Source organism: Dama dama, chromosome 19 (assembly GCF_033118175.1).
Source record: "Dama dama isolate Ldn47 chromosome 19, ASM3311817v1, whole genome shotgun sequence".
In the NCBI taxonomy this organism is placed as follows: Eukaryota; Metazoa; Chordata; class Mammalia; order Artiodactyla; family Cervidae; genus Dama; species Dama dama.
The window spans coordinates 74,325,649-74,344,055 of NC_083699.1; the positions used below are offsets into that span (position 1 = coordinate 74,325,649).

Below are 18,407 nucleotides of genomic sequence, written 5' to 3' on the forward strand. Positions count from 1 at the left end.
CCCCAGGAGCCCAGCCCAGGGCCAGCCTCCATCTACACTCCAGGCCAGGATGGCCTGAGCTGCACGGACCAGACTTCCTGGAACCAGCCCAGCATGGGGCTCTGGCCAGGGCCTCGGGCAGGTCAGAGCTTGGGCGCCTTCAGCCCAACTGTCCCCCAGGACAGACGCCTGGCCTTCCAGAAGATGCCGGCTCACGTCGCTGTGCTGATCTGTTGGTTTCAAAAGGGAAGGATCAGATTCAGGCTCCAGCCCAGCCTCAGATCAATAGTTCTCTCTCAGGAAGGGCTTGGAGGGGGCAGAACAGGGACCCTGGCTGGGATCCGGGGCAGGACCGCAGCCCGGCAGGCCTCTGTCGCCCATGGTGAGATGAGGCCAAGCCCTGTCCTGAGACTCTGGCTCCAGGGGCCCTGGAGCAGCAAGGCTGTGGGTTTGTAGGGGCCGCCCCGCCAAGGCTTCCCCCAGGAGGGGCCGTGTGGGGGCTGATAGCCCCAAGTGCTGCACCCAGTGGAGCCGGGTGGGGGTTGAGACCTCTTGGTCCTGCCCACTGTCTGGGGTATCCCCAGGGCAGGGCGAGGGCCTCTGGCAGCAGCCGGTTTCCCCGGCCCGAGGCCCCATAGGAGAGAACCAGCCTCAAGTGAAGGTCGGGGGCCTGGGCACACAGGGCGGGTTGTGCAGGACGGGAGGCAGAGGTGCGGAGCCCCACTTGGCTCTGGGGACAGACTAGGGCCGCTACTGACCCCGTGGGGGGTGCCTCCCACAGGGTGGCTGCGCCAGGAGTCCTGATGCTGCGTCTCCAGGCCACGGGAGCCTCACTTTCCAGACCCCCTGCCCCCGCCATCTCCCTCTCACCCACTCAGCGTCTTACTGCTGGGCACCCTGGTGGAGCCCAGGGGCTAGGCGGGACATAGCAGAATCAAAGGGGGCGGAGACAGCAAGTGGATGAATCCCTAGATAATACCCTGCCATGGTGGGGGGTGGGGGGGGGCATCAACAGCTGGGGAGTTGGGGGGCCACCAGCAGAACAAGTGGGCAAAATGAGGGCAGAAGCCCCAAAGCAGGAGAGAATTGGATGCCTGGGGACAGACCCAGAAGCCAGTGGGGCTGGAGGGGCCCGGAGTGGGGTAGGGTCGGAGCACGGCCGCCCTGGCCCTGAGTAAGCAGCTGGTCAGTAACCTCTCCAGTGACCAGTAACCTCTCCACCCCCAGGGGGTGACCAGAGGCCAGTGACCTCACCCTCGGGACCTGGTCGGCAGCAGTGACCGAGTAGTGTGGTCACTGGCCAGTGCGGGTGGCGTTTTTTTCTGGGAAACCAGTCCAGGAACACACGGATCTGCCCTCCTCCCCTTGGACTCCCAGGAATGGGAGGGTGGGGCAGGCTCTCCACTCCCTGCCTTCGGGGTGGGGGTGGGGCCGGGAGTTATAAATGGACAGGAGAGGCTGTTGCCTTGGTGACCAGGGCGCCTGCTCCTAGAGCTATCCCCGTTGGCGCCAAGACGCCCCCATGGCCCCTGCCCGCCCTCCTGGGAGTGAGCGGCTGGAGGCCCCGGCCTTTTAAGGGCATCTCTGGATTGCTGAAAGGCCATCTCTCTGCTGCTCTCAGGAGGAAGGAAGTTCTTAAGCTGAGCGGGCCCCCACCGGTCACCTCAGTTTGGATGAGGGGGCGTGCAGGAGAAGCCAGCTTCTGGGTGGTAGCAGGGGTCAGAGCCCTGTGATCTTGTAAGATGCGGGGAGTCCCAGCTCCCCTCTCCCAGCCTGGATTTGGGCTACTTTTCACAGCCAGCAGGAGGCCCTCAGCAGGAGGGAGAGTTTGGGGGTGCCCACAGCCAAACCACTCAGGGTCTCTTGTCACGTTTGTGGGTGGGGGCTGGGCAGGGGAGAATGGCTGAGGTCTCAGGAAGCCTGGGAAGCAGGCTTTCAGTGTTCTAAGGGTCCCCCTAGCTCCCCAGACAGGCCCCACCAGCGTCATGGCAGAAGAGGCCCCTGGCCATGGCAGAGGGGCCACACCCGGGCTCTGGAACACTGGGCGTCAGGGGACACTTTCAGGATCAGCCCTGAGCCACTAGGGCAGGCAGGTGAGACCTGGGAGTTTCCTCAGACTCCTCCTCGTGCTGAGCTCGCTCCCCACTCTCAGGGGCCGCGGCACCTCCGTCACGGTTCTCCTCAATGGTTGGTGCCGTGGCTCCCCTGGGCAGGCCTGGGCTCTGCAACCCGTGACGTGTCCTCCTCTCTGAGGTGGATGAGGGCGGCCCCACGCTCTGTGGCCCACACGTTGCCAGGGGAAGCGGACAGGCCTCGGGTTTGCCTATCCAGACAGGGGGAGGGGAAGCTGCATTCCTGCCATAAAGACAGCTTCGACTCTAGTCCCCTCCTCCTGCACGTTGTACCTGCCGGACGCTGAAGAGCTCACCCAGGCAGAGAGGGCCGCGCTGCAGCATCCACACAGGCAGGCCGGGGTGGGGAACAGTGACCGCAGTGGGTGGGATGGGCACTGTGGCTGAGCAGCCCCGAAACAGCACACCTGGTGAGACTCGCTGCCAGGTACGGTTTGAAAGAGAGTGTTAGTCGCTCAGTCATGTGCGACTGTTTGTGACCCCATGGACTGTATCCCACCAGGTTCCTCTGTCCATGGATTTCTTCAGGCAAGAGTACTGGAGTGGGTTGCCATTTCTTCCTCCAGGAATTCTTCCCGACCCAGGGATCGAACCCGTGTCTCTCATGTCTCCTGCATTGGCAGGCGGGGTCTTTACCCCTAGGACCACCTGGGCAACAAGGTTAATTAATACACGACTATTCTGCAGAAATAGGTTGTCTCCTACTTACAGGCAACAAACGATTCAGAATTGAAAGGAAAAAGTAACATCAAAATATGAAATATTTAGGGAGAGAGCTGACCAAAAAAATTGTGCAAACCCTGACTGAACATTACAAAATAGTACTGGAGGAAATTGAGATGAATTTGATAAATGGAGAGATGGACTGTGTTCACAGATGAGACGATGCAGTATGGTTAAAACATCAGGTCTCCCCGGATCGATGTGGTCCTTCAGAGCAACCCCAACCTAAATCTGATCAGGGTTTTTTGCAGAAGCTGATTCTCAAGCTCACAGGGAAATGTGAAGTGAGCACAGTTAGCACAAATCTGGTAACAAAGGATGAATGCGGAGGGCATACCTAGCCTGATCTCAAGATTTACTACAAAGTGACCGCAATTAGGACAGTGTGGTGTTGGCGTTGGGAGTGGACAAGCACATGAATGGAAAAGAATGGATGGTCCGCACACAGGTCCACACAAATGTGGACAGTTTTCCACAAAGTGCAAACACAGTTCAACAGAGAAAAGATAGTCTTTTCAACAAGTGGTGTGAGGACAGTGGGTGTTCGAGGACACACAAGTGGAACTGGGGTCCAAACCTCTCACTGTGTACTGACATAAACTCAAAATCATAGACCTATGTGTATGATCTAAAACTAAGATTTCTAGCAGGGAACAGAGAAGAGGATCTTTGTAACCTTGAGTTAGGAAAAGATTTCTTAGATACAACACCAACATGAGCCATAAAAGAAAATGGATAAATTGGACTTTATGAGATGAGGAGCTTTGCCTTTCCAAGTTGGGAAAACCAGCTGCAGCCTGGGAACTGCCTGAAATACCCCCCAGTAGGAAAACAGCCCAATTTAAAAAACAGGCACAAAGTGTGAGTACACATTTCACCAAGGAAGACACACAACGGCAAATAAGTTCAACATTAGTCATCAGGGAAATGCAATTAAAACCACAACCAGATACCACTGCGCCCTAATTAGAAAATCGAGAATTTAAAGGACTGACCATCCCAAGGGCCCCTGAGATGGGAATGAGCAGGAACTCTCAGTCCTTGTTGGTGAGAGTATGAACAGGTCCCCACACTTTAGAAAACAGACTGGAAGTTTCTTTAAAAGTTAAACATACAGTCACCCATACGACCCAGCCATTCCACTCCTAGAGAAACAAGAGCCTTCATCCCTGCAAGGACGTGCACACAAGTAGTCATTGCAGCTTTGTGATGGCCCCAAACTGGAAACAGAACCCCTGTCTACCGGGAGGTGGACGGAGACACACCTGTGGGCACCCATCTCGTGAAGGATGATGCTACAGGTTGAATGAATGAATGATGCTACGTGAAGGATGAATGGCTCTCCAGGCAGTAAGTGACATGCGGCAGAACTGAGCCTGTACTGTGCAGTTACACGTGTACCTTCCAGAAAATGCAGACTCATCATACTGACAGCCATCCGATCTGTGGTTTCCTGGAGACGGTGGGGGTGGGGGCGCCGAGAAGCTCATTCTCTCAATTGTGGTGAGAGGCTCTCAATGTGCATTCGCGTCAGACTGTGCATTTTGAATATGTGCAAGTTCCTATGTGTCAATCACACCTCAGTAAAGCTGATTAGGATGTAGTGGTTAAGTGCTAAGCGGCTTCAGCAGTATCTGACTCTTCACGACCCCATGGACTGCACCCCGCTGGACTGCTGTGTCCATGGGCTTCTCCAGGCAAGAATACTGGAGTGGGTTGCCATGCCCTTCTCCAGGGCATCTTAACAAACAACAAAACCCCTAACAAGTAATATGAACCCACTGAGTGTTCTCAGAATATTTACCGAACTTTCCAGAAACGTGTGCAGTGCTGTTTCAAAGGGACACGGCATCCCCATCTACAGAGGGGCCCCAGGGGTGCAGGTGCTCCTGTTCAGCCCTCTTGGCCTCTGGTCACCTGTCCCGCTACACACCTTCAGCAGCAGCTGCGAGGGCTGAGGCATCAGCTCAGGGTCGCGGGACCAGAAAGTGGATTTAAAGCCTCTTCTGGCTCAAGCTGAAGCTGGTCCCTGGCCCCTCGGCCCTGGCTTCTCCTTGGTGTTGCTCATTCGCTAAGTCGTGTCCGATTCTTTGTGACCCCATGGACTGCAGCATGCTGGGCTTCTCTGTCCTTCATTATCTCCCAGAGTTTGCTCAAACTCATGTCCATCGAGTCAGTGATGCCATCTAACCATCTGTCGATGCCTTCTCCTCCTGCCCTCAATCCTTCCCAGCATCAGAGTCTTTTCCAATGAGCCGGCTCTTCGCCTGTCCTGGTTTAAAAGGCTGCAGGCTGGCTGTGAGGGGGTCATGTCCCCTTCCAGACCCCCACGCCTCCCCTGGCCCCTCAGAGCACGTTTTCTCCAGTGGGTGGGGGGTGTGGGTGCCTCAGGTTGGCAGCATCCTTTGAGAATCACTGCTCCTGGCCAACAGGTCCGGTTCTTCAGAAGAGGTCGTGACGGGTCTCCTGGAGCAGCTCCAGGGACAGGGTGGGAGGGGGTGGGGGGGCAGTTGCTGGACACGGCCACGCACAATCTGTGGTCAGGCAGGGCCCGTGGCCAGGAGGACACATTCGAGCTTGAATCCCAGAGCCAGACCCTCTGCAGTAGCTCCGTGCATCTGCAGTGTCCAAGGCCTGGCTGGCGGGTGGTGGCAGGGGGCTACAGTGCTGACTGGTCAGAGGGACCAAGGGGCTTTCTCAGGTGGCAGGGGAAGCCGTCAGGACGGCCACCTCAGCCTCGACGCTGCGGTCTTGCTCGGTACTGCAAACCCCCAAATTTCTGATTGCTCTGAGTACAGATGAAATGCACCGAGTATCTCTTCATTGGGGGGAGGATGGGCTCAGTGTCATGGCCCCGGTCCCCTGCCCTCTCTGGTCAGCCTGGCTTCCAGGGTTCATGCTCCCCAATACCCCTGTGAGACCCCGAAGCAGGGAGAACAGCCAGGGTGGGCTGCAGACAAAGCAGAGGAGTAGCAGAGAACAGTGTTTGCATCACAGTGCACGACTAATATTTTGAAACATAATTAGGTTGCTTTGGGGATTCCATATTTTTCTCCAAAGCACTCTTTGCAACTTGAAGATACATATATGATGAGATTTGTTGTTTGTTACGGGTTGAATTATGTCCCCAAAGAAGGCTGAAGTCCTGACCCCCAGCAGCCGTGTCCATGACCTGATGTGGAAAGAGGGCCTTTACAGATGGTCAAGGTTGAGATGAGGTTGTTGGACAGATCTTGGTCCATTTTGACCTTATCCTTATAAAGAGGAGAAGTTTGGGCACAGCTAAGGCACATGGGAAGACGTGATGCAAAAATGAAGGCAGAGATTGGGGTGATCCTTCTACAAGCCAAAGGATCCCAAAGGTTGTCAGCAAAGCCCCAGAAGTGGGGAGAGCCTGCGATAGAACCTGCCTCGGACTCAGGAGGAACCAGTCCTGCCCACTCCCTGACCTTAGACTCCAGGCCTCCAGACAAAGAGAGAATGACTCTGCTGTCCAAGCTGTCCAGGCTGTGGTCTTCTGCAGGGCCTCCCCAGGCTCCTGATCACTCCTGTCCCCTCTGGACTGCACACGGCCAGCACCTGCCTCCATCCACAGAGAACCTGACCCCCAGCCTGGTTGTGGGACCCTCCTGGACGCGGGACCTGCCATGACAGTTTGCAGACTGAACACACAAAAGACCCCTTGTGGATTAGAGGCTCTCTTGGTGACCCCTTCTGCCTCTCTGGGTCTCCTGAACATGGGGCTGCTCCCACTGTCTGGAGTGTTGATGGGGAGGGGTCAGACCCAGGGGAAGCCCCCGTCCCCGCCCCCACCCCAGAGCTTCTGTGGATGACATCTGTGAGACACGGGTGTCCTTCTTCACTCCCGGGAGCTGGTGCAGGGTCCCCATGGCCACAGCCTTTGAGGGGCCCCAGTCCTACCCTTCGGGGAGGGAGGCCCTCCTGTCATGTGCATGAGTGTGCAGGCCTGTGCTGGGGTGGGGGTGGGACTCACGTCTCCAGTCGGGAAAGATACAAGCCTGGGGTGCCCCCTGCCCACCATCCAGCGATGGCCCAGCCTGTTGTCCAGAGTGAGGCTGGATTCCACCCTGAGCTCCTTTCATCCCCACAGAGCACAGTCCTGCTTGGCCAGGAGATGCATGCTGGGAGTTGAGGGGGGCTTCAGAGGCCCCAGAAGCTGTTGAGGTGCAGGGAGGCTCCCCCACTCAAGTCAGTGTCCATAAGGAAGGACAGAGCACCCCTGGCCTGCTTGTGAGGACCCTGTTTACCATGTCTGGCCACCACCATCCATGTCATTGATTTCAAACCACTCCAGCGAGAACACGGCTGTTTCCCAAAGACGAGGCGGCCAGCCACCAACCAGCCTCGCCAGTGGCCCCAGTGCATTCATCGGAATGCACGTCTCCCAACCCCAGGGGAGAAGCTGCTGTGATGGGCGCTGGTCTCCCCGCACCACGCTCCCCTGGGCCCCGTCCTCTGGTTGGGTCCCTGAGTCCTGTCCTCGGCGACATCCTTAAGGTTTAAGCCAGACTCTTACAAAACAGCCACTTAGGGGAAGGTCCAGCTGTGAAATGGGGCTGAGACCCTGCACATGGCAGCCAGCGCTCTGGGGGGTTCGGCCGACACATAGGAAAGTCTGGCAGCTTCGGGCAAGAGGCATTTAAGCCACATGACCTGCTGGGTCTGGGGACCTGGCGTGATGGTCAAGGCCAGCCACAGACAGGATGCGGGCGGAGGCTGCAGAGGTCACTGCCCCTCAGGGCCCAGAGTCGCTGACTCCTGTCCCCTGGAGGCCTTGGGGTCAGGGGTCACCATCCAGGTGTGAGAACAGAGGGCCAACTCTCAGACCTCAGACCGTGAAACCCAAAGGAGCCAGATGGGGTGCCCAGCACTCGGGCAGCTCTGGGTTCCTTTGAAGATCCAGACGAGTGGGGCCTGTGGCCGGGCACCAGGCCCTGAAAATAGGAGGAAAGCCCCACCCTGGCCGAGGCTTTCCTGCTCTTTGAAAGGATCTTGGCACCAGCGTCCCGCTCACAGAAGATTCCGGAATCAGCCTATTTCCCCCTCTTCTGTCCCAGGAATGTCCCAGGGGGTGGGGGATGTGAGGGAACTGGTTGGGTGATGTGGCACCCATACCCCACACCGGCCACCCCCCATGTTCCAGGAGCAGCGCTTGGGCCCTGAGCCCCCCACCCCCACCCCCGCGCCCACAGAGCCCTCCTCCCAAATCCCACCAGAACCAGGCCCCACGGAAACAATGGGCCCGGTGGGGAGAGGCTGGAACTCCTGCCAGGAGGGATGCAGCTCTGGCCGTGGGGGAACTAGGAGGCCCTGAGTGTCCTGCCCTGGCTAACTGTATGCGCATGGCCCATGTCATAGGCAGCTCCAGGCAGACCCTGCTGCAGCTGGGGGTGAGGGGGAGATTGGGGTATTGGTGGAGGGGGAAGATGGGAAGCGGAGGAAGATGAGGGTGGTGGGGAAGAGGGGAGACAGCCCTTACAGCCTGCTCCAGGGACCCCACCCCAGGGCCTCACCCCTCAGCCTTGGTCATCCGTGTCCCCTATGCCACCCTCAGCCCCGTGCATCCCACCTCCAAGGGCGTGTAGAGAGCCAGGCGTGTCCATAGCTGCCCTCGGGGCAGCCTCACTGCAAGGAGCACGTGGCCACCAATTGTTCACAAGGCTGCCTCTTCTGGCCTCTTGGCCCGCCCTTCCAGGCCCTCAGTGGGAGGCTGGCCACCTGTCCCAAGTCCCTCCCTGGGTCTGTTTTGAGACAAGATCAGGCATGTTCATGGTGGTATGGTGGATACCCTGGGTATGTTTTGAGGAAGGGCCTTCTGTCCTGCCCACTTCCCCAGCTTGAGCTGGCAATTCTGGGGCTGTACCAGACTCCCACCCTGCCTCTCTGAGGGACTTGCCTTCCAGCCCAGAAGCTGCAAGATTCTTTTGATCATTCATATAAGACGTCAGCTGCTGCTGCTACTAAGTCACTTCAGTTGTGTCCAACTCTGTGTGACCCCATAGAGGGCAACCCACCAGGCTCCCCCGTCCCTGGGATTCTCCAGGCAAGAACACTGGAGTAGGTTGCCATTTCCTTCTCCAATGTGTGAAAGTGAAAAGTGAAAGTGAAGTTGCTTAGTCGTGTCCAACTTTTAGCGACCCCATGGACTGCAGCACACCTCAGTAATTTGTTTTCTCTTTAAGTTACCTCTATGTGTGGTAATTTACCACATAAACTGGTAGTCCAGTGGTAAAGAATCTGCCTTCCAATTCAGGGAATGCATATTTGATCCCTGGTCAAGGAGCTAAGATTCCACATGCTGTGGAGCAACTAAGCCCGTTCACCAAAAATAGAGTCTGTGTGACACATTGAAAAGATCCCTCACGATGCACCCAAGATCCCTCGTGCCGCAGGTAAGACCCAGCACAGCCAACAAATAAATAAATACCATCTATGCTGTGTTCTCGTGAGCTACTATCTCAGGGCGCAGCGAACACTCTCAGTGACAGCAGATGTAAATCCACCTCATGGAAGCCTAGAAGCCAATTGCCTGGAAGGTTATTCCCACTCGGCTCTCAAGATCCAGTCTGGGAGCTGGGTGATGACCCAACTGCAGCCACTCCTGGGTTGTCGAGGTTGGGGCTGCACCCTGGGGAGCAGAGGGGCGTCCCGGCTGGGGCCTCCGCTGGCTTTCCTCTGCCAGGGACCCAGGGACTGCGAGAAGCTGGGCTGCTCCTGGGGGCTCAGACTGCAGGTGGGCACAGCCCGCTGCCCACTCCTGGAGCCTTTGCCAGCATCTGAGAACCCAGGGCTGATGGGGCCTGTGGCCGGACATCCAGCAGGGACAGGACCTCTGGGGCCTGGGGAGTGTCGCTAGCAGGCTCAGGGCTGGGGAAGAGCCTGACCATGCTTTATGTTTTGGTGTTTCTCTGTGAGACCCCAAAGTTGCGTGGCAGCATTGAGAAAAAATAAAAGCTGAAGCACCGAGTGGCCTGGCCCGAAAGTGGCTTAGAGTGCATTAGCCTGGACCACCAGTCTGTGGCCCAGGCGACAGGTGACAGGGGCTCCTGCCCCAGGTCACCCTGCACCCCGCTCTGCACGCTTCGTCACATCAGCGGACAGCTGAGGCCACCCACCTCCCCGGGACAGCCCAGGCTCCAGGGGCTGCCCCGGGACATCCCACCTGGGGCTGGGGCCACCGAGCTGGGAGGGGCCTGCTCACTACCACCTCCCCTGGTGACACGTGAGGACACAGCTCTGTAGGTTTGGGACTTCCGAGGAGAGGCCGCAGGACCACAGGACCGAGATCTACACATCCTCCCCGACCCCAAGAGGAAGACCCTGACGGTAGTGCTGAGGCTTCTCTGCCCATGGAAGCCCACCTCCCCACGTTTCCACTCTGACGCCCCGAGCAGTCAGAACTGCCATTTGTTTTAAATAGACTTTACATTTTAGATTTACCAGAAAACTGTGAAGATAGTGCAGAGATTCCCATCTGCCCTGTGCCCAGTTTTCCCTGTTGTTATTGTTGTTCAGTTGCCAAGTCATGTCTGACTCTTCAGACCCCATGGACTGCAAGTAGCACACCAGGCCTCCCTGTCCATCACCAACTCCCAGAGCTTGCTCAAACTCATGTCCATCGAGTCAGTAATGCCATCCAACCATCTCATCCTCTGTCATTCCCTTCTTCTCCTGCCTTCAATCTTTTCCAGCATCAGGGTCTTTTCCAATGCCTCAGCTCTTTGCATCAAGTGGCCAAATTATTGAAGCTTCAGCTTCAGCATCTGTCCTTCCAAAGAATATTTAGGACTGATTTCCCTTAGGATTGACTGGTTTGATGTCCTGATCATCCAAGTGATTCTCAAGAGTCTTCCCCTATACCACAGTTTGAAAGCATCAGTTCTTCAGCGCTCTGCCTTCTTTATGGTCCAGCTCTCAAAACCATACATGACTATTGGAAAGACCATAGCCTTGACTATATAGACATTTATCTACAAATGCAAAGTGATGTCTTTGCTTTTTAACACACTGTCTAGGTTTGTTATAGCTTCTCTGCCAAGAAGCAATCGTTTTCTAATTTCATGACTGCAGTCACCATCTGCAGTGATTTTAGAGCCCAAGGAGAGGAAATCTGTCACTGCTTCCACCTTTTCCCCTTCTATTTGCCATGAATTGATGGGACCAGATGCCATGATCTTAGCTTTTAAGCCGGCTTTTTCACTCTCCTTTTTCACCCTCATCGAGATTCTTTAGTTCCTCTTCACTTTCTGCCATTAGAGTAGTATCATCTGCATATCTGAGGTTGTTGATATTTTTCCCGCTAATCTTGATTCCAGCTTGGAACTCATCCAGTCTGGCATTTCTCACAATGTGCTCTACATATAAGTTAAATAAACAGGGTGACAATAAAGAGCCTTGTACTCCTTTCTCAGCCCCGAGCCGGTTCCCTGTTCTCACCTATTGTTACTATCATGCTTCACTATGGTCCATTTGTGACAGTAATGAGCCGATGCCGATACCCTGATCAGGGTGTGATTTTGTTCTTTGTTTTCAGCATGTTCCTTCTTTCTGGCCCCACAAATGGTCCTGGCACATCTTGTTTATCTCCTGCCATTTCTCCAGGAGGGGCCCTGGTTCCTTTCACTGGAGACTCATTTGAGAAGCCTACTCACTGCTGCTGGGGTCATTGCTTCCAGGCCCTCTGAGCTGACTGAATGGGGAAACACTGACCCGTGTGCAGACACGTATCTGTGAACATTTCTCTGTGTAACCACCTACATCTTCATGAGCCACATCTGAGTTTACATCCCTGTGTCTGACCTAATCCACACTCTGTGGGTCACTGCAGCCTCCCGCCTTGCTTACAGGAAATCAGTCCTGAATATTCATTGGAAGGACTGATCCTGAAGCTGAAACTCCAATACTTTGGCCACTTGATGTGAAGAACTGACTCATTAGAAAAGACCCTGATGCTGGGAAAGATTGAAGGCAGGAGGAGAAGGGGACGACAGAGGATGAGATGGTTGGATGGCATCACAGACTTGATGGACACGAGTTTGAGCAAGCTCTGGGAGTTGGTGATGGACAGGGAAGCCTGGAGTGCTGCAGTCCATGGGATCACAAAGAGTCGGACACGACTGAGCGACTGAACTGAACTGCACTGAAAGTCCACCCGTCACTCCGGCCTCTCCCCTCGTTTATCTGTAAACTCTGCCCCCCACCTTCGGATAATGTAAAAAGGTCAGGGCGGCCCAGAGCCTTCTGGTGGCTTATAGCACACTCAAAGCACCACCTGAGGGATGTCCGGACTGCATTCACCCTGGCCCTTAAGGATCCCCCAGCAGCCAAGCTTGGAGCACACGGGTCCACTCCTGCCTCAGGATCTTTGCATGTGACAGGCAGGTGTAGACAGAAGCATGGATCATTGGTCAATGTTGACAATGGCCTTGAGCATGATGGGCATTGGGATGTTTATTATGCTCTTCTGTCGACATTGATAAATATTTGACAATTTCCTAACAAAAAGTCAAAAATTGGGACTTCCCTGGTTGTCCAATGGCTAAGACTCTGAGATCCCAAAGCAAGGTTTGGTCCCTGGTCAGGGAACTTAGATCCCGCATGCCACAACTAAGAACCTGCATGCCACAACTAAAAGATCCCACAGGCCTCAGTGAAGATTGATCCCAAGTGCAACAACTAAGATACCGCACAGCCAAAGAAATAGATATATAAATGAATAAATATTTTTTGAAAAGTGAAAAATCAACCAATGGGTGGATGGTTCATCCCAGGATCACAATATTGATTGAGCAGGTAATGCTTTCCCTTTGGGTCTTGTAGGACTTCCACAACCCCAGGACGTGTCAACCTAACATTACTCATGTTCCAGGAAGACCTTACAACAAGCAGGGGTCTAAGTTAGGAGGGTTTAAAAACAAGTCTGGAAATAAACACAAAAATAAAAGTGAACAGGATGGATTAGGAGCTATTTTTGTGCATCTGTAGCCATAATTTTGGTGATAATTATATTTGAGTGTGTTTTGTCTGCTTTGCTGTGCAAGAAGTTTAAAGTGTTAGAAGAATCATTCACACAAAATCAGTAATTGCAGTTTTAACAGTCTGAGAGAATTTACTTACACTTAGCAAGCCTTAAATGGCTAAAAAAAAAAATTGCTTTTCAAAGTTCCTTTTATTTTTATATAAAGTTGGATAAATCACATTAAGAAGACAGAAGGATGCTGCTCAAGCTCGCGCTTCACAATTCTTCCTTGTGCTTTTGGGACCAATAATCACCCTCTCCACCCTCCTGTGTGTGGGGCGTTGGCCCCTGGAGTGGTTGCACCAGGTGGGCCGGTGATGGGTGGTGGGGGTGGTGGGGAGTGACTGGCAGGCAGAGGCCCTGCCTTGAGGAGGGGCTGGGATGGGGGTTACTGCCTTGGTGCTTCCCACACTGGTGGGCTGGGGGGTGGGCAGGGGAACTTTGCAGGCCTTGGCGGAGGTGGCACAGCGAGGCTGCAGAATGCAGCCGGGCTGCCCTCCCCTCTCTGCAGACATGCCCCTGGGGTCACAGCCCATCCAGGGTGCCTGCGGGGCACAGATGCCCGCTGTGAGTGTGGCTGCCACGCCGCCTCCCTGCACACGCAGAGAGCCGCGAGGGCTCCAGACAGAATGTTCCCGTTGCAGCCAGGACCCCGTGTGGGGCTCCCTCTCAGCTGACTCTCTCTTGTTTAAGTTCTTCTTGTTTGAGTTACAGAAATGACAGCGAGGAAGGCCTGGCCATGCGGCCACATCGCAGGCGGCGGTGGGAAGTGATGACCCAGCAGCTGCCTTCGAGCACAGGCGCATGATTGTGGCCCCGGGGGCTCCCCACGAGGCCCCACTGCCCCCTGCCTCTGCCACCCCAGGGAGGCAGTGGGCGCCTGTGTTAAATTCACCTGTGTTAAAAAAAAACTAGCTAGAAAAGACACATGCGCTCCAATGTTCATAGCAGTGCTATTCACAATAGCCAAGGTGTGGAAGCAACCTAAGTGTCCATTGACAGATAAATGGATAAAGAAGCTGTGATGCATATGTACAATGGAAAAATACTCAGCCATTAAAAGTAATGAAACGCTGCCATTTACAGGACCATGGGTGGACTTGGAGGGCATTATGCTAAGTAAAATAAGTCAGAAAGACAAACGCTTTACGATGACACTTGTATGTGGATTCTAAAAAATATCACAAACTAGTGACTATAACAGAAAAGAAACAGTCTCACAGATACAAAGAACAAGCCAGTGGTTACCATGGGGAAAGGGCAGGGGGAGGGGCAACAGACGGATAGGTGATTAAGAGGTACAAAATATTAGGTATGAAATAAGCTACCAGGCTATCTTGTGCAACACGGGGAGTATAGCAAATATTTTACAATAACCATAAATGGAGTAAAGCCTTTACAAATTGTGAATCACAGGCTTCCCTGGTGGCTCAGGGGTTAAAAAAAAAATCCATCTGCCAATGCAGGAGGCATGGGTTCGATTCCTGATCTGGGAAGATACCACATGCCACGGAGCAACTAGGCCCATGAGCCACAACTACTGAACCCATGGACTGCAGCTATTGAAACCTGTGCACCCTGGAGCCTGTGCCCTGCAACAAGAGAAGCCACTGCAATGAGAAGCCCCTGCACCACGCCTGGTGAGTAGCTCCTCTCGCTGCAACTAGAGGAAAGCCCATGCAGCAATGAAGACCCCCAGCACAGCCAAAAATAAAATAAATAAAATAATTTAAAAATTGTGAATCACTATTGTACACTTGTAAGTATATAATATTGTACGTTACTAATACCTCAATAAAAAAAGAAACATAAAAATTCACCGGTTTGAAATGTATTTAATTGGTGATTTTTAGTACATTTACCTAATTGTATAGCCATCAGTGGGCTTCCCTTGTGGCTCAGACAGTAAAGAATCCACCTGCAATGCTGGAGACCTGGGTTTGATCCCTGGATCGGGAGGATCCCCTGGAGAAAGGAATGTTTACCCACTTCAGTATTCTTGACTGGAGAATTCCATGGACAGAGGAGTCCTCCATGGGGTTGCAAAGAGTTGGATGCAACTGAGCAACTAACACTTTCACTTTCACAGCCATCTGGGTAACCCACTTTTAGAATATTTCCATCACCTCAAAATATCCCTTTTGCCCCTTTCAGCTAATTCCTGTTCCCACTCAGCTCTGAGCAACCATGAATCAGCTTCCTGTCTGTGGGTTTGTCACCTGGATATTTACTGTAATGGAGACCATCCGGCATGTGTGTCCGTCACCCAACATGTTTCCAATGTCACCCAGGGCAGCAGGCAGCGGTTCACTTCTTCTCAAGGTGCGGTGGTTCTCCATCGTGTGAGTGGACACACACTGGTCCTCTCATCTGTTGATGGCATTTGGGTCACGTCTACCTCCTGGCTGTTGGCAGTCAAGCTGCAGAACATTTGTGAACACTTGTGTCAGATCTTTCGGTGGACCTTCGTTTTCAACTCTCTTGGGTAGACATTAAAAGAGTCTCTGTTATTAAAGTTGTGCTTTTGGAGTTGGTCAGATGTGTTCAGGACACAGGGTTCACAAAGAACAGAAGGAATAGACGGAAAAGTGGGCAGTGAACTCCTGAGGCTGTCACTGTCACCACAGGCATGGGAGCTTCCATGCCTGTCACTTTATTTTTTTTTTTACTTTTTGTTTTGTATTGGCATATAGCCAATTAACCATGTTGTGATAGTTTCAGATGAACAGCAAAGGGACTCAGACCAACATACACGTGTATCTGTTCTCCCCACAGTTCCTTTCCCATCCAGGCTGGTCAAATATTTTATGAGATGTGTATTAGCTGGGGGTTCCCTGAAAGCAGAACTGGAGACAGATGTGGGTGCAGGTGGGTCACTTGATGGGACCCCCCAGGAGGTGGCCCAGGGGCTGTGAGAGGGCAGGTGAAGAAAGGCCACGTGCAGGATCTCATCAGAGTGTCGGGGCTCAGTCCTGCCCAGCACTCCGAACATGGGACCTCCAAGGACAAAGGGCATGATGTTGGGTCTTTTCTCTGAGAACTCCGATCCTCTGGCTGAGGGCTGACCCTGGGGAGCGCCAGATGCTTTCCTTGCTGCCTGCAGGTATAGACGTCATGCACAGGGGGAGGGGTCTGCTCCCTGCTCCGAGCTGGTCTTCACTCATTGCTATCTCTCTTAGCAATGTCCTTCCTTTGCAGGCCTCACCACTGAAGCTCCGTAAGGTGAAGCGTTGACCCCAAACTCCTTCATGGAGACTATCTGGCAGCCAAATGCTTACTTGCCAGGCTAAAAACAAAAATTTCTTCTTTACAGAAATTGAACAAAGTATCTAGACAGAATAAGGACAGCTAGTTGGGTGTTACTGCTTCAGAGTCAGGCCTTTAGCAGTTTGGTGTTTGGCCCCTTCTCCCCCACCCCCACCCTCAACCACAGATTCATAACCAGCTTCTCTCCCATCACTTTTAAGCAACATCTGCCTGTGGATGAGGTCTGCTCATACATGCAACTCCCAGTGAAACTTTGTTGCCTCATTTCAAAAGACGAAGGAGAGAGTTTCGTTGCAGAAGCTGAGGCTTGCCTTAGTGTGCCTTGAGGCTTGTACCCGAGTCTTGCTCCAGCTGCGGCCAGTGGAGCCCCGGGCTGGGGCAGGAGCCACAACTTCTCTGGCTGTGCAGACAAACGGAACTCAGCCATTAAGCAAAACCTGGGAACACAGTTTATATGAATTAGAATGAACACCTCAGGAGGCAATAACAGATGGCTTAGAAATTGTGGTTTCACCTTGAAGTCTACACAGTGAATTAATGCGCCTAGTTTGTTTGGATAGGTTGAAGGACACCACAACTACAAAAGAGTGTTTATATCATTTTTTTGCGGATTGCATTGTCACAGCCCTCAGAGGTGGCAATAAAGAATGCCCTACCCGTCAGAAAGTAGGCTGAGCACTGAAGAATTTATTCTTTTGAATTGTGGTGTCGGATAAGACTCTTCAGAGTCCCTTGGACTGCAAGGAGATCAAACCAGTCAATCCTAACCCTGAATATTCATTGGAAAGACTGATGCTGAAGCTGAAGCTCCAATACTTTGGCCAACTGATGTGAAGAACTGACTCATTAGAGAAGACCCCGATGCTGGGAAAGATTGAAGACAGGAGGAGAAGGGGGCGACAGAGGATGAGATGGCTGGATGGCATCAATGGACATGAGTTTGGGCAAGCGCTGGGAGTTGGTGATGGACAGGGAGGCCTGGCGTGCTGCAGTCCATGGGGTCACAAAGAGTTGGACATGACTGAGCGACTGAACAACAACCTGTCAGGAAAAGCTAGTTTCCAAAAGATCACTAAGATCAGACCTAAACTTTGATGCACTCATCAGCAAAATTTAACCAAGTCATGATGAGTGTGAAGCTCATCAAGAAAAAGCGTTAGCTAGAATCAACAAGCATAACCCTCAGCAAGCACTCAGTCACAGCATTGAGAAAGGACTGAAGACATAGGCCGTGAACAGACCACAGTGAGGTAAGAGATTGAAAATTATAGTGAAGCAGAAGTCAATGGAGACAGCTCTCACTGCAGTAAAACATCCATGTATAGCAATCGGAAGCAGGACCTAGTAACAAGCAGACCAAAACATCTGATGATTCTGGGCTTGAACTTGATAACAGCAATGCAAAAGTGGCATCTGACCCAGTAATGGACATGCTAGTGAAACTGAATTAGTACTGAGGCTTCATCCCTCGTTTATGGAAAAAGATGACGGTGCACAGACAAGATACATGAAGAGTTCAGGTAATGCCACTGTTGATCACTTATCCAAGCATCTGGCTGTGAGGTTAGCTTTAGAAGAACTTTGAAGCAAAGGAGAATCAAGCCAGATGAACCTTGATACAGCCAGTATGAAGCAATATGCCATTTACATAGCCACAGCCAGGGGCCAGTTCAATGTGTTAAAAGGCTCTTTCTCTTTGGAATTGGTCAGTGAGAAATACTGGAAGGTGAACAAGCTCATGGAACTTCATTATGCACCCACAAAGGAGCACGAATGAGGTTTTACTAAAGCCAATTCTGAGAATGAACTTTTTTATAGCCTATTTCTTTAATATTAAAGATGTACCGTCATTACTTTTATGGACAGAAAAAAAAAAAGATGAACGGGAAACAAGGGGAGCATTAGACACAGGAGGAAAGGCTGGAACATTAAGGAGAAATCACAAGATAAATGGGACAAGCAGAGCTAATGCAGGGAACTAAAGGAGGTTTTAAATAAAAGTCCAAGTAGTATTCACAGAGAAGTTTGAGAATATACTGCATCTGTAAAACAAGAAAAAGAAGGTAGGAAAGATAAGAACAAAGAATACAGTTGAGCTCTTTGCAAAAAAACTTTTTAATGTAAACCTTTGTATATTGTTTTGGCTTTCTGAACCTCATGGAAGTATTATTTATTTGAAATAAATGAGTTTAATTTTTTTAAACTGATGAGCTCTTGGAAATAAACAAATAGGATTAGCAAAGCAAAAAAAAAAAAAGAAAAAAAGG

The 18,407-nt window shown here is 52.5% G+C and overlaps 1 pseudogene; it reads left to right on the top strand.

Moving 5' to 3' along the window:
• The first annotated feature begins 2,481 nt into the window (after positions 1-2,481).
• LOC133074104 (E3 ubiquitin-protein ligase RING2-like) lies at positions 2,482-17,917 on the top strand (annotated as a pseudogene).
• The last annotated feature ends 490 nt before the right edge of the window (positions 17,918-18,407 follow it).